A 22,643-nucleotide genomic window follows, 5' to 3' on the forward strand; every position below is an offset into this window, starting at 1 on the left:
CATAGCTGCATATTTAGGGCATGAGCTGGACAAAAGTATCCAACTGCTGTCACAAGTTTTGTTGAGATGGGGTTTTGCTATTCCCTTTTTTTTAAAACAGGGTTACTTTTGTTTTGCTTTGTGGATGTGTGACTAACAATGATCATGCGCACCAAAAAACGTAACCCTTTCACAAAATACAGGACATGATGCTAGCTAAAATTAAGCAGTGTCAGTCACTTGAATGAAAGCTTGCGTTGCAGTCTTAGCTTATTTGCTTTAATAATTACCAGTTTGCTTAGTCAACAACAAGAAAAAAAATACAAATGAGTAACTTGCACACTTGGGGCACGTGGGACCCTATTGTATCAGGGTGGTAGCTAATAGTCTATGTATGGTTGTTTTCAGTAAGATTCAGATGCAGTAAAAGTAACAATATTGGGGCTGCTTCAACTGCTAGGTAGCTCAAATGATCTGACCTCAGGTTAGTATATTCAAGATATTCAAAGTTTACGGCTTAAAATAAATAATTTTGGTTTGATTGATGCAGTGCCACCCAAGGTGAGTGAATTATAACAGACATAACAGTAGTCACTAATCCCTGACCCCAGAGCACTGCTGTCACTATGTTTTATCAAGCCTGTTTTAGCCTGTAGGACACCTATATGTCAGTGAAGGGAGTTCCTGCCCTTGTTGCCATATTCAGAGGTTGGACTAACTTGGCATTTATTTTCCTTGGTGAGCAAGGATCCAAAAAGTGTTTCTGTGGTTGTGACCTAAATGCATCTTATCTTTTTGTCAAAGTGTTGATTGGGACAGAAGTGGATATGAAGGGCAAGGTTCAAGGAAAGAACACGTTTGATAAGGAATCCTTTGAGGAAGCTTCCAGCTCTATTCCTTCTGATCAAAGTTATTATTAAGAGTTGACATTAATTTATAGGCTCCAGTTCACTTAATCAGGGACTGTCAGATTCAGGAATTTATTTGAGATATGTGGCCTTAACAAGCCCAATGATGAAAATGTCGGTTTTGAAATGGGCTTTGCTCAGTTTGTGCTCTCCCATTGCAAAATACTTTTTAGTGTGTTTTCACTATGAACCTTTTTGAGATAGAAAAACAAAAGTTTTGGTTGATTGTCAGATCGAAACCTATAGAGAAGTCGAAAAGGATACACTCACCACCCCCGTTAGGGAACCCCTATGGAAACCCCCATAGTAGGAGAGCTGGATAGTACAGTGTAAGAATGGACTGCACATCGACAGCATCTCAGAGCAGATTGCTTTACGTACCTCAGACTGTCCGAGCAAACAGGCATATGGAGCACTGGGCCCACAGCCTGATCCACATTTGGGGGATAGCCAAAAACCGGATGTGCAACAGCCACATCTGGATTATTGAAGAGACCTATTTTGCATACAAGACCAATGGTACAAAAAGTTAATTTGAGAAAATGTATGGCTCTCTAAGGTAAAATATCTTAATTTATAAAGTATTTTTTGTTGAAATAAAATACATTTTTACTTATACTTGGCAGAAGCTGTAGGCCCTTTATCTATTTTTATTTGGGACCCAATGTTGTTGCTGTTTAATATTTAATAAGAACAGTTATCATTTTTATTATGTTAAATTATAAATAATGGTGACGTTAAGGATGTTCTGTCTATTTAATCCATCCCTTTTTAATATATAGAGACCATGTTAATGTAAAGAGAGAATATAAAACGGGGATCATTTTAACCTAAGAGAATGCATCTCTGATTTCTTTTTTTTAATTCATATAATGCAGAGATCTGTAAGCCTGAGTAATGGATAATAGACATTCTAAATACATTGGGTCAGACATCCATCCTTTATATACATTTAAATACTCTGGTGTCACTGCATTTGTCTGATCAACCACGTTTAGTGTATGTCCACTGGGACAAAATGTTGGCTCCAGCCTATTTATACATCACAAAGCATAGTGGGTCTTATGGCACACTGCATTATAGATACATGCATATACGACCGCAGTCTGGCCTTGCACATCTGCTGAATTCTGCTTGCCCAGTGCAATAAAGGGTAAGTGAAGCTGTGTGCAGGCAGGCAGCAGTGTTGGATGAATGGCTGTCTTTTAATCCATGCCTTTATCATGTCGCCACATGAGGGGATTAAAAGGCCAGCTCTCTGTTTTAGGTGGTCCCACATGTAAGCTTTTTGAGTCCAGTGATGAGTTTCATTCATGGCATGACACAAATATGTCCTGCTTCTGGGAAGTCCAGGGTGATGCCTCCTAGATAGGAAGAGGAGTAAACTGGCAAAGAGTTCTGCAGACCTAGTTTCTAGCATGGCCACAGTTTGTGACTATTGACTCGGGCTGCTGCAAGCCACGTTGAGGCGGGTGCCTGAGTGGCTGTACTGAGGCCTTATTTAAAGAAGATGGTTTACCTGTTGGGCACACTGACTGACTTTTCATCTTGTAAGCCATCATGATACTGACTTAAATCACTCTTCCCTGACCTTTTTTGGCATTGACCAAGCTTCCTTACAGGTTTTTAGGAAAGCATGCATGATATTTTTGAATGGTGCCAACGAACAGTGTGTTAGTAAGGTCATCATCTGGCTGATGTAATGTTATGTCACCCACTAAGCTGGTGTTCCTGGTAGTGCTCACTGGTAAACAGGCTTACAGTGGCTGCTCTACTTGGGGAGAGAACTGTGTGGCAGATGAGGTTATATATTCAAAAAGACATGTGGGGTTTAGTGTAATGCTCCGCTGTCCTGTCTGATTCTGCATTTGCATCAATTCCACCTACTCTGCATGAGTAGCCCATTGGAAGCCTTTTTGGGAACCTATAATATATTGCATTTAGTGTTGCCCACATATAATCCCTAAGCATTGATGACATTTTCTGTAAACTTTCTTTTGCCTGGGCCAGCTGGCCAAGTTGCTACACTACAGTGATTTCATTGTGGTGGGATTAGGCGGACAGGCAAGCAAATTGGAGCTAAAGATAAATGGTTCATGAAGAAGTTAATTAAGATAATGTGAAGCCACAGGGTGAAGTTTATTCCCTTCAAACTTTTCATGACTATAGAAAGTTAACTAGTAACTGATAAGACATTACTGCTATGTTGATTGTCACCCTTGTCATTGAGCATCTTCATCTGCCTGTGCCTGTCCTGGGCTATCAAGGAGAACACATCACTTTCCTTCCCCTATGCACTCTTATTTGTGAGTATTTTCTGACACTGAGCTGGTCTGAGTGTGCACATTGCACAACCCTAACCCTTCCCCAGGGGATCCGGTCTTCTTTTATTGGAGTCAAAATTTGGTCAGAGCCTAATCCTACTTTTGTATTCATTTAGTGTTTTTTAACAATGTTTGTGAAAGGTTGACATGTCAAAATATCTATTTCCCTATCCACACTACAACACAAGTGTAACATTTTAGTTTCAGTGGTGCAAAATGCCATCTTAATAGGGATGGAAGGCCAAGAGATATACTGTACATGGCATTCAAAGAAACTCGCATCTGCAGTCACAGTGAGTATACCAGCATTTGCCAGATGCGCTGTCATTGGCAGCAACATAAAAATTGCCAAATGTGATTTCATATGGAGCATACTGCCAGCCTGAGACACTTTACCACATAAGCCGGAGTGTCTTTTTAAGGCATCCAAACGTACACATCCTTTTGCTGCGTGTTGACACGGGGAGTGTGGAACCCTGGTGTGAAGTCTGAGAAATGCTCCGAGAGAGCGTAGGAGAGAAAGAAGCATTGGATCCAGCCGTCTCTGTCTTTCACTCCTTTTTCCATGGATGTTAAGCTCAAAGGAAAACTGGAATCAGCCCAGTTTCTGTGTGGCTGTTAGACTGTCCTCATCCGATCCCAAACTCCAACCCTCTAACTTGTTGAGATTTCAGGGTTTTCCTTAAAGTATTTCAGCGGCCCCACCATATATCCACTCTGTTCTTGGACACACTGACGGTAGGTTTCTCACTGTTATGTCACCTTTTCTAAACTATTTATTTTAATTTTTAATACAGCACACATGGAGGAGGAAATATGTTTTGAAATAGTTTAAACTTGTAGCTTTAAAACTATAAAGCCAGCTGGGAGAGGGCCTTTCTTCTTTAAGATTAACATTAATATTGTTTATTCTGAGTGACCGTAGTTTGCCTTAAAGCTCCTGCTATCTCTGTCCAGCCCTGTAATAGATTAAACACTGCTGTGCTGGTTATTGTGCTGACAGGAGCTTTCATTGGCTGTTGAAGGACAGCTAGTAAGTTTGACCATTGGCAGAGGTCACTGGCAGGATCGCCGGGGGAAGCAGCGAGTAGGAGGGACAGACCATGATCCGGGGGGTGTGAATAACACAACAGAGATGGGCATACATTGGATGTTAATGATTTATCAATCAGTTAGTCACTCGTAAGAATTTGATCAATCAATACAAGTGAGCACTGTTTCTGTTCTAGCGTTTCTTTAGCAGATACCAGCCGTGTAATGGTCTGATGATTGATTTAAGAAATTGCTGAAAATGTACATCCTTATTACACACATTAAATCCTGTAAGTAATGGATTATGTGTCATAATGTTTAGGGAGATTGTTACCATGTATTTCGTGTTCTTTTGTTGTTTTTCAATGCTTCATTCTGTATATAATAGATGCTCACAAGGTGTATAGTATTTTTAATGTTTCTTTTGCTGCTGTGGCAATCACATTTCCGTGATTACAAAAGTTTAAAGATCTCTTTAAAAATGTCTGAACTTGACTATACTGATTTTTATCTGTGTAAAGTTTGTTACTAGAGAGGTGTTTCTACTTTCCTCTACTCGGGAGATGTCGGTGCACTAACCTTAAATCTATGATTCAAACGGACCCCGGGCAAGCTTGCTGAGGTACGTCACCAATGCGACAGCAAATCGCTGTCTAATGCGCAAATGTCGACACATTTCGACACAACACCTGCAAAGAAAGCTGAAACCCCCAGTGCCGAGTAGCCCGGTCAGTACAGAGAGGGGGAGATCGCATTTTGCATAGTTAAAGTTCCGACCGCTAATATGGTATGGTACCCTGGAGCTTCCAGGGAGAGCTGAATGTTTCTGGACTGTACTGTGAAGCTCTACCAGGAGGCAGAACAAGAAATGTGGCTTAAAAATAAATTCTTATAATTTGGCATGTCTTGGCTGCCTCTGCCACTCATGGGAGAGTGAGGGTGTATATTTGGCCAGCTTTGCCCTCAGTGCACTTAGCCATAATTAATCGCTGTTTTTAATGACCTATGAGTGAAACCCTGATTTATCTAATCTTTTTCTGGTGCTTTCACTCTCCTCTTCCTCCAATGACCATGGACCAACACTTTTATTTTAGCTTTTTCTCCCTTCTGTTTCTGTTGGTCATGTTTGCCTCTTGTCACACGACTCAACAGTTACTCTACTGCGTACCCTTCATATTGACAGACTACCTAACATAAACCAAAACCCATCACGTACTCCTTTTTGTCTTGAGTTGCAAACTGAACCCGCTCCAGGACACCACTTCCTCTGTTGTTTTTGTGTAGCTGTCTCATTGTGTTCATGTGCTGTGCATTCTGTAAATCTCAGCAGCACACAGCAAAGGCCTGTGTGAGCTCACACCTCTCAAACTATCTTCATCCGTGTCACAGAGGCCGACTCAGGAAACGGACCATTGGTGCTTTACACCAGTTTGAGTTTCTCTCACCCCCGGGGTGCCACATAGTGATCTCTCTTCATCACTGTCCAGACGGGATGTTCTAGCAGCTACATTGCTGTAGAGCTGCATGATGGGATTTATCATCACAACTTTTTCTTGATCTCCTAAATATTTTTATAAATGGCAAAAATGTATTGAAATCCCATTTGTAAGCCTCCAAACACCTACTTATAGTAATATATAAACATGCAAATACATGTGGTTAGTGCTTCCCTTAGATACCCTGAATTGTGTCTGGTTATCAAAGGCTGCTGCTTTTTATTGTATCATTTGGTAAAGTATGCTACTAATACTACCAGTCTGTTGTCAAAGCTGACTAACTGTACATGCATGAACGTATGTATGGCTAATGTGTGTGGGAGTGCCACTGAGTGTGTTCAGCTGTGCCTTTTTTGTTGTGAAAGCCGAGACCAATATCAAGCAAAAACATTATAATAGCTCTAATTAATTCTATGTTCAAATGTCAGTTTGGCCAGAAGCTCTTGTAATGATCATATCCAACCTTTTGCGGCATTTCGTAACAATAGTTGCCTTTGTGTACCTGTCCTCTGTGGTTTTGAAAAAATGAACACCTGGACTCTACCGACTAGCTCCTGTGTATGAATTCTGTCAGTTTCTGCCATTACATTGTATGTTTGTTTAACCTAATATATTATTTTCAATTTGACACCTATATATGATGTCATCTGTCTTACTTGACAATTGCAGTGAGCACAGGTGCATTTTTCACCATACCAAAATCAATTTCACACTCTGTATATTGCAGTCCTAACACTATCCTAAGGCAGAGAATAGAGTAGCTTTGCTGTGGTTTCTGGCATGTGGCTCTTGGGTTTTAGTATTTGGTCTCTGATGTGGTTGCTTTGTTTTTATGCTGGTATTGGCAGTGTTGACGCCTGTGCTTCCCTGTTCCTGAGTGTACTGTACCACCCACACATGTGCATCTGTGACTCCCTGGTTGACATTCATTTCCTGCCCGGTCATCGCTTGGTATCACTGAGTGTATACAGCTCATTGAGTTACACATCTTTCCACCAAAAGGCTTTTTACATGGCTCAGGTTCTTGGAACAGTTGAAGTAAACTGAATGATGGGAAAGGGAGAGCACTCACTTCCTAGAACCAATGTCCTCCACAAGCCAGCATAGTTCGACATTTTAAACCCCTTGGTTTTGATACTGTTGGATGAGTGAGTCTGTGATGTGTGTGTGTGTGTGTGTGTGTGTGCCCACTAGCCCTCAGTGTTGAGTTTACATGAGGATCAGTAGACGGTAGTGGACATGAACACTGAACTGGCTATGCAGCATGACGAGGAATGCAGCTCCATACTCAAGCACTGCATGCGAACAAAGGGCCAACATTGTGTTCAAAAAGTGCTGCCTCACAAAAGGGAACTCACAAAGCCTGAAATGAACCCCCACACACCCATCCGTCTGCCCTGCTTCCGATTAGTCAGACCAAACCACCAGTCCCCTGGCAGACAGAGGAGATAGCTGTTAGTATTAGGGCTGTCGAATTAGCGCATTAATTTCGATTAATTAATCACAGAAAAAATAACGCGACAAAGAAATGAACGCAGATTAATTGTAACCCCCTTGACTCTTTAAGTCACAGACGCGGCGGGGCCACAGCAGCCTCGTCATCATGATGAAGCGGATGAGAAAACGTTACTTGGCCAAGTGAATGGAAAGTTTACATTAATAAAGTCCCGGATGTAACTGTTGATGCTCCGTTCTGTGAGATTCCTGCAGCAAAGAATGTTCGAACCATCGGAGAACTTCAAGCTGAAATATCACCGCAACGCAAAGCACGTAGCAGCTCGGAGCTAGCTAGCACCGCCGCTGACGCTAAAGTGAGCGACCCGTCTCGTCATCTCTCGATCAGGCGTTCAGACGCAGAATGAGTCAGTCTACCTGAGACACATTAACAACCCCATCGTGAAATGTATTGTAATGGTGGACTGCAGGTGATAGAGGACAGGGGGCTAATGGAGGCTTTACACATGGTGTCAAATGACACAACTTTTTAAACGTAGTGCAATGAAAGATGTTATGCCCGATATGAAATTGCACTTTGTCAAACTGTTGGTCTGTGTTGTCTAAGATAATTGTGGTAAACAAGATATTGGAGAAATGGTATTGAAATAAAAGACAAGTTGACCAGTTTATAATGCTACTCATTGATTCACTCATCTTCCAAAATCCATTTGAATATTTTCAAATATTGATATATGCGATAAATTTAGATTAATTACTCACAAAGCTTGTAATTAGATTATTTTTTTTATAATATATTATTTATTTATATATATATTTATTTATTTATTTTTTTGCATCCAGCAAACATGGATCAACATTATCGTCCATTTGGAGTTGTGTTTCTGGTCCAATAGTCATTCTCCTCATGAGGGAAATATCGGTCATGTTGCGCCACTATTTTCTACCTTTTTGGTGCTGGGCAAGTAGTATAAGCATACAGCGGGTTAAGCAAAGCAAAGATGCCTGATAAATGTGTTTTTAAAGTGAACCTAAATGGTAAAGTTGTGGGTAGCAAAATAAAAACCTGAAAGAGGCTAAAACGTCCCATGAAGCTTAGGGCAGAGTTGGATGATAATGATCTGTGGGCTCATCACTACCAGTGACAGCTTTCACATTACACAGTCATTTTATTGATATCATAATAATAATAATTTCCTCACATTCCTAATTTTTGCCAAATGTGATCAAGAGCTTTTGTCGAGGATAAAAACAATCCAATTCCAGCCTATTGACTGAAGAATTGCTTCACACTCCTAATTAAACATTGATCATTGACCCCTATAATGGGTTTATTTGAAAATAGACCAGCATCACCCCGGTCTGCGCCCTTTTGATGTAATTATACCTTCCCTACAGGGAGAGAGCTAACATGCAATTCCAGAAACAACTTTTATTTTTGAGACTTTTGTTGTTAAATCTTTCTTTTTGTATAGAAGGTTTAATAACCGACATTAACGATCCATTTGTGGTTCAATTCAGGGAAAGGATTTGAATTCTCACTGCTGGCGTGGTTTAAAAGAAAAGTGACCGATATGATGAAAAGCTTTCACCGATGCATGTGTAAAAATATGAGTGGATGGATATTGATGCATAAAATAGTTGAAGCTTTCTGTTTAAGGGTTGGCATTGTTGATCCACCATTGAATCAAATATCATCATCTACTCCACAACGTCATTGGGTTTCTCTCAGTATTGAGAGCCATATAGAGTCGGAAACAATATATTTTTAAACTATCGGATCAATAATGCCGATCACTTTGCTGTCAGCGCCATTATATGTGATCACTAAGCCTTGGGGCTCCAAACTGTGCCCTAGTTTGGTCAACACGACCCTGTTGCACAACTAAAGTGTGTTTTCCTGTGTATATGAGAGGGGGGATGTACACTAAAGTAGTAGTTGCCGTTTTAGTGGATAACCATATACCTGTAGCTGTCTTTGATGGGGACTGTGCATTTTGAAACTAGCAACCTGATCAAAGCTGTTACTTGTCCTTTAATGACATGTGAAGCCTGCAGTCTTGGCATTCTGTGATGGATAAGAAGGGAAAGGCATGTGAACGAGAAGCACAAAGTTGGAGAAAGCCCAGAGTGTGTCGGCTGTTCTCCTCTCCCCCTCTCTGTTGGAAGGTAGGTTCTAATCTGTCACTAAGCCCCATCATTCATTGCCTGTTCTCCTCTAGTATCACTGTCCCTGGCTTTTACAGTGACTATCAGACCGTATCAGAAGGATAAGTATTGTTCTAGTGCTCAGTGTAGATGGCCCTGCATACTTTCCATAGATTTATAGCAGCACTGGGATTGTTCCGGGCTCAAGCAGTCAGTGAGTGTGTTTACATGGACATAAATACCTCGTTTATGAGGCTTATCGTATTCGAGATATGGTGTTTACATGAGCACAGAGATATCGGGTTATTCATATTCCTTGTGTAAATGATAAATACTTGTAACCTGGTTACTGATTACTGCATTCTACTGTCACAGGCGCTGTGACTTCTCTCTACTCTCCACACAACAGACATTTGTTAAACATTACCACCAGTTTGTCGAGCAGCAGGTGCTTGTGCTGTTCGTCTTTCATCTCTATAATGTACATGTGTTCTTTCACATTGTACTATACGCCTACGCTGTATTGAAGGTTCAGAGGGAAACGGCATCGGAGGACTTGCTCTGGTGCTGCTGGTGACGTGTCTGCACTGAGTGTAGTGAAGCCCCGTGTTGGCATAAAGCCTCTGGCAATATATATTGTGTGTGTGTGTGTGTGTGTGTGTGTGTGTTGACACGTGTTAGGCCATTGGTATTTGCGTGTGGGACTGTCAAGTGTATGCATGGTTGTGTGTCTGAGCACTTGTCTGTGTATATAAATCCTCAGGACCCATTCTTACATCACAGCCACCCTCAGGGCAGCATGCTGCGCTCTGATACGTACCACCTCACACTAGCTGCTGCCTCCTTATTTTATTGGTCAGAGTGGTCAGATAGTCTTCTGAAGCCTGTTGTGTATCTCATATGTTGCATAAAAACACTTAGTCCGATGTATGTGTAGTACAGTAGTGGAACACACGCCATATTGACCCTAGCATGGAAATGTTATGTCAAGGTCATAGCTGCCGGCTCACATCTCCTGTCTGGACTCGTACTCGTATACATTAGTACATGCGCTTGTAAAGATGTATGTGTTCATCCTTTAGTCCAGGGGTCGGGAACCTATGGCTCTTTCGATAACGCAATATGGCTCGCAGACAATTTTGAGCTGACATTTAACATGATTAACAAGTAATAAATAATTATATTGTGTCATTTTAAAGTAAAACATTTATCAGCGGATTTGTTTTTAGTTCTCCCCTCTCCTTTCCGCCGCCCTGTCTCTGACTGTAGGTGAAGGTGTGTTCACACGTGTGTGCGTAGGGGGCGGAGCCCCGCCCGTCGCGAAACAGAGCAGAGGCGAAACTGCACAAAGCAAGCAGTAGACCGGGGGGGTGTCAAACTCAATCACAGAGAGGGCCAACATTAAAAACTGGGACTACGTCGAGGGCCAAACACGGTCCACATGTATTGAACAGGATACACATAAAGTGCAAAAAGATATGGAACATATTTAAGTCAACTGCAGACGGATTGCTGAGCAGTTCAATTAAAATATCTGAGCAGCAAAGTCTGCAAATGCTCTCAGTTGATCAGCAGAATGCGGTCGGCAACACAGCGGTGGAGATGTTTGTCAGTGTTTGGAAACACGTAGTGACCAAAGTTTCCTTCTGCATCAGAGTCTCTCTCAGGCAGCTCGCCTTAGAAAGCTCTCACTGCATCATACATGTCCGTGATCACACGGCCCTGAAGCTGCAGGTTTAACAGTGAGATGCCTCATTATGTCGTACAAACAGTCCAGCTCACATCGTCCCAGAGATCTGTGGTGTGTTTCCCTTTGCTTTCCAAAAACTTTCATTCCATTCACATATTTAGATACTTCCTCAAATGGTTGTGCCATGCATTGATTTAATTACCAAAACCGGCGGGCCAGTTATGACATATGATATTTTCTCGCGGGTCGGAAATAATTGCCTTGAGTTTGACACCCGTGCAGTAAACACTGAAACGTGTACATAAATGAGATAAATAACATAAGCATTTAGTTTATTTAATAAAAGAGCACGTGTTCAATGAAACACTGATACCGCTATTATTACTCGGAGACGTGTTATTCTTAAAAAATGCACACGTAAAGTTGCATTCAAATTTATTAAATATATGACTCAAGGAAATGCATAAAAAAATATTTGGCTTTTATGGCTCTCCCAGCCATAAAGGTTCCCGACCCCTGCTTTAGTCTGTGTTTCTTGTTTCTTTCCTGTGCTGCTCTCTGCTAGCCCAAGCACCTCTCTGCTTTTACGTGTCTGTCCATCCCTCCGTCTGTGGCAGCTTAACAAGTACACCGCCGTCCTCTCTGCCAGAGTTGTACGCCTTGTTTTTGTGTCTGTCCCACAAAGTGTCTGGTCTTTCCTATAGTTTGACTGCTCGCTTTTTCCAGGAGCATTTGTTTCCACCCGAAATCTGAATTTGACAAACTCTTTCTTATCGCTGTGTCAATGCAGGAGGAAGGAGAAGTCTTCATGCTGCTGTTGCTTCTAACTTCCATGACGGAGCAGTTTCTCATTGCGAAAACAAAAGCGACTCTACTGCTTGTGTTTGTAGTGTGTTCGACAGTAACTTCACTTGACACAGTGCAATTATCGGTGAACAGGGAGATAAACATGCACATTGCCGCCCTGCTGGCCAGTTTGATTTAATGGGCTGTGCTGAAAACTGTTGAATGTTTTAATGATAAATTACTGTGCAAATGTAGTAAACTGTCTGTCCAGTATGTGGATACATTTTTGAAGGTATGCATCTTCTTGTTGCTCTAAACCTTTTTTAAGTTCTCATGACGGCAGTTATTCAAAACTGTAAAGCAGAGCTCAATCCTCAACTGTCCATTCATCTTGGTAAGCATTTCTAAGTTCTAAAACAAGAAATCAAAAAGAATAAGAGATTTTAAAAAATACAACAAAGCGGAACAGTTGTTTTCTTGTTGGCACTAGACTGAGGCTGTATACAGTATAAGCAGTCCTTTTTTTTTCATCCTCGAACATTGTAGCTGTTGTGAGTTGAATCCGAGGGCACTGGCTGGGATTGTGTTTGATCTAGCTTTAATAAGGCAGGCAGGGAAGTTGTGAGAAGGGCGAGAGTATGGCGAGATGGGAGAAAGACACAGAGAAAGACTGAAGAAGAAAAACACAGGCACTTATCTGTCTGCTACACTCTATTTCTGTTTTTTCTTGAACGCAATCACAATAGTAATCCAGGAATAGCAGTTGAAAGGGTAAAGAAACTCATCCAGCCGACAACTCTTTGATGGGCCATCCAACGGCTTCCTAAAAACATCCACATAATAAACAGTGCTCTACTCTCCAGCCAACTTGTATAAGCATGAGTGTTGTGGCGGTAAGAAAGAAAGAGGAGGATTTGAAAGGGAGTGAAATGGCTAAAAAGAAGGGAGAAGAAAGCACGAAAAACTGCACGGCCCCTGCAGAGATGCGTGTGGGAAATCTAAAAAAACAAGACATTCGCTTCTTTGTCTAGTAGCCTCTCATATCTGTTGCTTTTGCCCATATCACTGATTGCACCCGTTTGTTTTAGATGTAATGACCAGACTTTGCTCTGTTTGAATTTAATATCGGATGCATAGTGGTTTATGTGCATGGCCATTTTGTTTTTACAGTTCTTGGCTTACAGGCCTCTCTTTCCTTTTTACCTCTCTTTTGAAAGATTTTGGAGATTTGCAGTCCTGTATTTTACTCTAAATCATTCCCAGATTTGGGACATCCTAGCAGAAGCACTTTCAGGATTTAGCTTTGAGGATATTTCCAGACATTTTGTTCATAGCATTAAGCCATTAACACTCCTCTTTTCCTCTCCCTGTAGTCTTTTTTTTTTATGCCATCACTCACTTTTCTAGGTCTTTTGGCCGACGACATAACATAAAGCTATTAACAGCCCATTGGCACTTTGATTTCAGAGTACCCCTCCTCGCACTTAGCCTGTCTCATCTTCTCTGCCTATGTTACATTACATTACATTACTGGTTGTTTATCAGGAGTGACTTACATTGAACTAAGTACAGGGACAATCTACACTGAAAAATACACTGGTGGCAGCCTGGTATTGAACTCCCGACCTTCTAGTGTTTTGTTTTGGAAGGCGTACCACTAGACCACCACCCATGTGTTAACTTTGTTTATCATCAGCTCTTCTCCTGCTATCATCCCATGGACACTTGGAAAAGCATTAGAGCAAACAACTGTTTGTGGTGAAAGATGGCTGCAAAGTTTGTCTACCAGGAACTTGACAGCTGTCTTATTAGTGGTCATTTTGTCTTCTAAAAAAACCTTTTTGAGCACTGTCCAGTTATAGGACACTCTCGTACTATTAGGCTTCCATCCCTGTATATCCGGTTCACAAGCCTGACTGAGCTACTTGTTGCCAACAGTCACCCTCCAATCACGATGCAGACTTTGTGTCTGTCTGGTAATATGAGATTTCCTGGTCAGTGCAAGCTTCCCGGAACGGAGCAGGTGTTGACTCTTAACATACTGTAGTATCAATCCCAAGTTTTCAGTTAAAACTCAAATAGTGACATTGTGTTTCGGTCTAATGCACCTGATAAAAGGTTATTTTCTTTCCCCAAAATTTAACAAGAATATTGTTTATTGGTATGACCAAAGCATATTTAATTATGAATGTGTTAAAAGAAGTAGCTATCATTTTCCAGTAATGATCACTCCAAATAAAATGTTTTACGGTGATTAATTCATTGTTTGGTGATCGCCAACTTGGTAAACTCGTCGATAAGAGTTGTTTTTTCTACTAACAATTATAGCTTTGTTAAATAAAAAAAATTCACAAATTAATGGTTTTCCTCTGTGAAAGTATAAAGTATAAGTAAACTTTAAGAATGCTTAAATGGTTTTAAAGGCACAGTAAAATTATGTAATTGTCCTAACTTTTACCAGACTTGTTTGCCTTTACCTTTTCTCCATATTGCCCAGCCGTTCATTAAAATCAATGCCAAGAGCATATTAATTAATAGGCACCCAAATACAATAATCTGCTACTCTGCCAAGTATAATAATGATTTAATACAGAAAATACACAAACCATAATAATAATTATAATAGTATTAAAGGTGTTTTTTAAGTTCTAGTCCTGGCACATGTACCCATTCTGTGTGTCTGGCTGGAGCTCAGGTTGTGTTGCCAGAGATGGAGGCTGGGTTCCCCCAGAGGGGAGCAGCAGTGAGGAGGTATAAACAGCCAGCTTCCCAGTGGGCCTGATGGAGAACACTTCCTTCCCTTCGCTCCCTTTTTAGGTTTCCCCACAAAGGACCTTGCAACAGGTTTCTCCTGACCCAGCCTGGTTTGCCTCTAGTGCATCCCTCTTCCCTGTTTCAGATAGACAAACACGGCAAGATGTTGACAGAAGTATTAAGTCAAAGGATGAAATCTAAAATGTCAACACGAAGCAGAAAAACATAAATTCTTATGTCATAGCCCCCCTCGTTTCTGTAATTCCTGCTAAATGTTAATAGCTTTTAAAATGCCTCAAGGTGCTTACCAAACTCCTCAATGTCTTTGTACTGTGATTAGTGCTCTGACTATCGGCGACCTAACAACCTGACTTTACATGGCATCATCTCGTGACTCTGCGGAAAGCTTGTACAGTTGGACAGAAGAAATCGTTAAACATTTGAAAAGTGCTTGAAATTGTAAATGTGAACCTTCTGTTGAATGCTGTCACGTAAAATATTTTTGTTTATAGAACAATAACATCTGGTTTAATGTGATAAAGGATTGAAAAAAACAGTTTACAGTATATACTTATATAATATATTGTATGCTTGTATACAAATGTACGTATGTAATTTATCACAGCTTTAAGGTGCTGGAAAATCTTTAAAATTCTCCTTGAAAATGCTTAAAGTGCTTGAATTTGACTCTGGAATAGGTGTAGGAACCATCCACACAATGTGTTTAGATCTTTTTTCCTTCTGCTGGACATGGATAGAAATGAATAATATTTTATCAAGTTGGAAAAAGGCTAAATAGCATTCATTGCGTGTTGGAGAAAAAACATACGACTGCGTTGAAAATGATGATTGGTGTTATACAAGTTACTGTGGAGTGAGAGGGGGGAGGGAGACGCTGTTGAGCCAACAGCAATCAGCTGTTGCGGAGCAGAGAAGAGAACCCGCGGTCCATGACGCACGGTCTCCTGTGCTCCCAACTCTTATTAATCTTCCCATAGTGCCGAGACATAACAAAAACTAAATGTATCGCTTTGCAGAGCGTCATCCAGTCCAGAGACTGTGTCAATGCGCGTGTTTAGGAATCGATGAAAGGAACCAAGATGTATATATTTTTTGGGTACCGCATTTTGGATTTAGGTCTTACTTGGAACAGAGTTTCTGTTCCCAACCCTAGCTAGCAGCGATACTGGCTTGACGGGGTGCAGTACTTGCCCGTAGAGTATCAAAATCACGACATCCTGCACATTAAGGGCATGTTGTGTTGACGTGAATAGAAAAAAAGCTTTACTGCCATATTGGAAGGATCACAGCTGCTGGCAGAGTTTTTCAATCAGGGAAACAACACAAACAATCGGACGTCATTCAGACGAGGCTATCTCTAACAGACAAAACTGAATGTGAGACAAGTCGTGTTTTTCAGTGTGGATAATGGCTCTTTGGTTTTGGGATGGAGGGGGGTTGAATGATGTGGCATTCAATGGTCTGTGGCACCTCTTTGAGCTGCAGGTCTAGAAACAGTGGACAGCTGTCTATGTTGATGAATGATGTGTCTTTAGGGCAGTAATTATGGATGTCCTGCAGCTTGAAAGGCTGCCTTGAGGTGCTAAAAATATATATGTTTGAGTGTTAATATGATGAAATGATGAGCGACAGGGCTGGTCTTCCTTTGTCCTCATTATATTGACACTGTGTCCTAACTCACTCCTGTCTGTGGTCCTCAGTTCACCAGAGGCCTTCTTCTCTCATTCTTATTATGCAAAGGAGCCATCGCTCAAAGATTCAACCTGCTGTAAAACATGACTCTACATAAAAATATCTGTATCAGTCCGTTTTATATAATAATGTTTTACTTGGTCTACTTTGTACAGTCATGCACGTACCAAAACCTCAGCCTCAAGCTGGGATGAAGTAAATAGAAATGAGCACAGAGCGCAGTGTAAACAAAGGAATGACTCAGAAACATGTAACCAAGCCCATGACCTTGTTGACCAGTTCAACCTGATGCTGAACTATTCAAAGCAGTGTACATAATATTTGAGTCCCTGTTCACATCACAGCAAATGAATCCAAAGCATACAGGACATTTTGCCCTTTCTTTCTAGTACATTACCGCTTCAAAGGAGCTTGACAGCAGCAACCTCCTGAGAGTGATTCTCCAACCCCAAGTGTCCTGGTTTCTGTCTCTCCCTTTAGGTTTCTCAACTCTGGTAAACATTTCCACCTGTGAACGTGCCACACAGTCACTGTCTGCCCCGAGGGTGTAGGCCTGTTCAATATTCATGTAGGTTAATGACAAAAAGTCCCACGTGCAGTTTTATGAGGTAACCTTTTGAGAACCATTCTTATAAGTGTCACAACTGGCTGCTAAAATGGTGAATTCCCCATTTTGAATTTGTAATCGATAATGCCATTTGCTACTACACAAAGAAACTTTTGTAACCAAACGTCAGTAGTGACATGTTTCCAGCTGACAGCTGAAGAGGCCCAGTGTCGGGTTGCTCCAGGGGTCTCCATCCCATGACCCCATTGTGTTTGATTAGGATCGAGTTCCTTTTGGCACAGGTGTGGAAACATACAGAAGATGAATCTCTTCTGGTATGGATCAACTATAACAATAAGCACAGGAAAAGCTCATACTGCGATATGAATACAATTTTTCTCTCTTTTTTTTGTGGAGCCAGGTACTTTTTTTTTATTTTGAGAAACCACAATGTTCAGCTCCTCTGCAGAAACTTGAAGGAGGGAAGTTTCACATGGGACATGTGTGGACACTGGTAGGCACCCCGCAGACACTACAGCTGTAAAAACATTGCTGTATGTCTTTAGCATCACCTGTCAGCTTGTATCCGTATAGGTACAGCTGAGTATACACACAGGCAGCATTAGTGTTGCAACTCATTTTAGCATCACGATGATGCCTTCTTTAATGTAAAACATTCGGCTGATAGCGTGTATTGCTTGTTGTTTGGCAACTAGCATCCCATTGAACCTGACTCCACAGGTGTTGTTTGTAGGACCATATGAGTATGTGGCAGGAAAAGAGTAGGCATGCTTATTTCCACCAACCCTGGTTAAACACAAGCCAGAGAAATGTGTGTGATGTCAGGCCTGTGTGCATTTAGTTACAAATGTGTTTTGATAGACTTGGCTCCTCAACCAGTGACGTCACAGATGACGTGAAACTCGAGCTGTGCTGCAGTCCCGTTAACTTAGTGGTGATATCGGAGGTAATGTTTGACTATTTCAAGACGTCATTCTCTGCTGATGTTTTGCCAAACCTCAAACTAATCTTCTAAGGTTTTAGACAGCCTCCGGATTTAATTTTCCCTGCAAAGACTTGGAAACATTTTAGCTTAACATTTATTTTTTCCCTCTTGGAGTCATTCCAAAGGCTTATTGAGTGCAGCTGAAATGCAGAGGGAGCTTGGCATTTTGAACTTAATATGTGCATTGTTCTTGTGTTGAAAACTATTGAGTTGCTGTTTTGATTTGGAAAGAAATAAAGAATGATTTCAACAAGCTGCTTTGTAGAAGAGAAAGGTGGATTATATTCACTACATTAGCAAATCCAAGCTTCTGGCCTTCAGTGGTTTGTTGTTGTTTTCTCACCGTGGCATATTTATGCGTCATTATTTAACACCCCACTGTGTTGTTTTTCAGGTGATTCTGAAGTAATCTCCTGACAAAAGGCTGCGTTGTAGCTCTTTGCCATACAAGATTCAAGTTTCATCCACAAACACATCCCTACCTGTAACCAAATCCTCCCACCTTGCATTGTTTTTGCAACGGCGTCTGTAGTTGTTATTTTGTCCTGTCTGCCTCCTAGTAAGGGTACAGTCTGTACGAGCAAAGGGAACTTTATTTGTGTTGTTTGTTGTTGCGTCACTGAAGCTTTTGCATCCCTGTGAGTTTTCTATTTGAATTTGGCCGAAAAGGAAATACGAAGTGTGTGACCCGATGGGTCTAAAGACAATGGAGAGGAGTAGAGAGTCTAACTATATGAAGGTAATGCTTAATATTCACGGTGGTGCTCAGGGCGTCAACACGCTGGCTGTTAGTTATTGTAGTATAGACGGAATCGGAGTTTCGGGCTTCCGAATCGCAATGCATGCTGGTGTGGCAAGCCTAGAAAAGTGAGTACCAACTCTACAATGGCCGCCATATTGGATTTCTTCTCTACGTGTTTACATTGTATTTGGCTAGTTTTTAGTGTGTAATCATCGCTCTTCTAGTTATGGGATTTGGACACCGAAATTGTGCGGTGAAAGGATGTTCAAACAGTGGGAGAAAGCTAAATAAATGGGCAGAATCTCATTGTGAGCTTCACGATTGCAAAAATTGCGACTCCAAGCCCTCGTTCGAACTATTTCCATTTCCATCAGCACTAACTAACAATGATAGAAGGCTAGCATGGACCAAAGCTGTAAAGAGACAGGATTACAATAGGAAGTCTTGGGAGCCCAAGAAATCTTTGCGGATTTGCAGTAAGCATTTTATGCCAGGAAAACCAACAAATTAATTCCCTGATCCTGAACTCGACCTGGGGTATGTAGTCTATCTACTTGATTTATATATTGACAAATGTACTTTCTATATATTGAGTTTTATGATAATTAACAAACACAAGTTAGGGTATATATTTATAATAGCTTACCCTGCAACACAACTGCAATAAGCACTTATGATATCGCCAGTTTTCTTGACTGCGCAGATCCATGCCGAATGTGGCGTATTGGGAAATTTTCATTGAGTACATTTTGCTTTCGAAAAGCTAATACTCAGAATCTGCGAGAGGATTGAAAGATATTTGTTTCAACCAGCCAGAGTCAAACAGTCTAAATGCTTTGCCTTCTTTGTATTCGTTCAAAGTTTGTTTATGAAACTACATCGTTCCCTGCGTGGTCAGACATTAAAAATAATGTTATATCGCTGAGGTATATCGGCGGCCAAGAAGTCATGCTGTTGTTTTCATTGACCCAGCCATCCTGCAATGTCAAGGGATCAGGCACTGAAACGCCACTCGGCATAACCAAAAGCTTAGTCTTTTCTTTTTCTGTGGTTGATAGTCTTTCGTTAGCTGTTGGTTGCTCCTCAATGCCCGTCTCTAATGCAGCAAACACCCTGGCAATAAGCTCGAGTTGTGTTCCTGAAACCTTTAAATTCCGCTTGCGGCAAAATACTTTCAAAGCTTTGACTTTCCACATCTGAACCTCATCATAAGTAAGGAGTTCAGAACTCATTGTAGAGTAGTAGGTTTGTTTACGACACACTTGAAGAATAAGCTAAATACAATATAAACACGTAGAGAATAAATCCAATATGGCGGCCCTTGTAGAGTTGGTGCTTACTTTTCTAGGCTTGCCCCACCAGCATGCATTGCGACTCCACCGGAAGCCCGAAACTCCGATTCCGTCTATACTATCTAAATGAAGTTTTACATTTTACTTTGTTCTGCCTCTGCACTAGATGGCTGTGGGGAAACCGTACAGTATCTCCTCACATTTGCTGCTACACTACATCTGTGCATGTTTGTGTTCCTTGTCTCTCGCCCTGTGGGGGTTCTGTTGTTTCCCAGCTGCGTTCACCTAGCTTGTTGACTGTGTTCAGCTAGAGATCCCCTGCCCTGCCCTGTCCGGAAACATAACTGCTTACCACAGAGTTGGGACAAACCAATACTGGTTATGGCAGGAGCCAGACCAGATTATCTAATCTTGTATGGTGGTATTTAGGATACTACTGTGTAGTATCAAGAGTTAGATAAGCTGATGGAACACAAATCCTGTGTTTGTGATCTCTAAGGTCAGATATGGGTGCTGCTTTAGTGCTTCTTGTTGGAGTTAAAAGGAGGTGAATTATTAGTTAAGATTAGGCCTCTATTCCGTCCTAGTACACAACTGGAAAATTATTTTGTACATGATCCTTTAGTGTTACATCATTATCCTCTATTGGAATGAGAAATAGCATTTTTAACAGACTGATATGAGAGTGGTATCAATATTGTCACCCAATTCTGGGCAAGAAAGTATATAATCATGTTTCTCTTTTAAGCGTTCACTTGGTGCCTTTCCTGAACAGTTGCTTATTTGTTTGAGGTGTTCTTAAATTTAAATGAAAACACCGGAAAAGAAAATCCAAGATTGGGTAGTTTCGTATTTTTGTACTTGGAGTACTAGTGTGTGGAAAAAGAGCACGATGTTTCTAAAGGGAGTTGTAATAGTTACTTAGCAACATTAGGAACTAGTATCTGTCTTTTGCACATGTATTTGTATCGGACAACTCTCGCTGAGTGTGAACATGCTGTCCAAGTCATCCTTGCCAAACCTCACAGTCCACCTCAGTGGGGTAGCTACACCTGGCTTCACTCCCAGTATCCCACATCAACGTCACTACTACTGTGTTTCTCACCAGTAGGAAACCAAGTTTTAACAAATCTACCGTTTGGTTCCCTGCAATCCAATTTAATTGTGAAACACAGGCGAGTGAAAAATGGCATTCTTGGGTGAGCTCCCATGTGTCCCAGTATTGAGTTAACATTTATTATTCACATGTTATTCTGTTCCCAATCAGTCACCATCCATAATGTAAAGGAGTGCACTGCCAGGGTAGAGAGGAGGATGAAGGTCGTATATGTCACAGAAGTGAAAGGACACAGTAAAAGACCAGTAAATAAGTCTAGTTTGCTTGCTTTAGTTAATTTGACAAAAAATATTGTTGTTTGTTCAGCAGCCTGATATACAGGACTGTCTCAGAAAATTAGAATATTGTGATAAAGTTCTTTATTTTCTGTAATGCAATTAAAAAAACAAAAATGTCATGCATTCTGGATTCATTACAAATCAACTGAAATATTGCAAGCCTTTTATTATTTTAATATTGCTGATTATGGTTTACAGCTTAAGAAAACTCAAAAATCCTATCTCAAAAAATTAGAATAGTTCCTCAGACCAAGTAAAAAAAATAGATTTATAACAGCAAAACAAAATCAAACATTTGAAAATGTCGCTTAATGCACTCAGTACTTGGTTGGGAATCCTTTTGCACGGATTACTGCATCAATGCGGCGTGGCATGGAGGCAATCAGCCTGTGGCATTGCTGAGGTGTTATGGATGCCCAGGATGCTTCAATAGCGGCCTTTAGCTCATTAGCATTGTTGGGTCTGGTGTCTTTCAGCTTCTTCTTCACAATACCCCACATATTCTCTATGGGGTTCAGGTCAGGGGAATTGGCAGGCCAATCGAGGACAGTAATGCCATGGTCAGTACACCAGTTACTGGTGGTTTTGGCACTGTGGGCAGGTGCCAGATCATGCTGGAAAATGAATTCCTCATCTCCATAGAGCTTTTCAGCAGACGGAAGCATGTAGTGCTCTAAAATCTCTTGGTACACAGCTGCATTTACTCTGGGCTTGATGAAACACAGTGGACCAACACCAGCAGCTGACATGGCTCCCCAAACCATCGCTGACTGTGGGAACTTCACACTGGATTTCAAGCAACTTGGATTTTGCTCCTCTCCAGCCTTTCTCCAGACTCTGGCGCCTTGACTTCCAAATGAAATACAAAACTTGCTTTCGTCTGAAAAGAGGACTTTGGACCACTCTGCAACTGTCCAGTGCTTCTTTTCCATAGCCCAAGTCAGACGCTTCTTCCGTTGTCTTGAGTTCAGAAGTGGCTTGACCATGGGAATACGGCTATTGTAGCCCATTTCCCGGACACGTCTGTGAACAGTGGCTTTTGATACCTGGACTCCAGCTTCAGTCCACTGTCTTTGAAGCTCCCCCAAATTCTGGAAGCGACTCTTCTTCACAATGCTGTTAAGGCTGCGGTCATCTCTCTTGGTTGTGCAGCGTTTCCTGCCACATTTCCCCCTTCCAACAGACTTTTTGTGGATGTGCTTTGAAACTGCACTCTGTGAACAGCTTGCTCTTTGAGAAATTTCTTTTTGTGTCTTACCCTCCTGATGGAGGGTGTCAATGATGGTCCTCTGGACAGCAGTCAGATCAGCAGTCTTCCCCATACTTGTGATTTAGTTTACTGAACCAAGCTGAGTGTTTTTCAAGGCTCAGGAAAC

General features: G+C 41.3%; 1 protein-coding gene across 1 annotated transcript in view; it reads left to right on the forward strand.

Annotated features, from left to right (window-relative positions):
- ahcyl2b (adenosylhomocysteinase like 2b) overlaps positions 1–22,643 on the forward strand; it is a 44,554-nt gene that overhangs the window by 688 nt on the left and 21,223 nt on the right. The gene's annotated exons all lie outside the window — the stretch shown is intronic.

This window comes from Cottoperca gobio, chromosome 23 (genome assembly GCF_900634415.1).
Source record: "Cottoperca gobio chromosome 23, fCotGob3.1, whole genome shotgun sequence".
NCBI classification, from domain to species: Eukaryota; Metazoa; Chordata; class Actinopteri; order Perciformes; family Bovichtidae; genus Cottoperca; species Cottoperca gobio.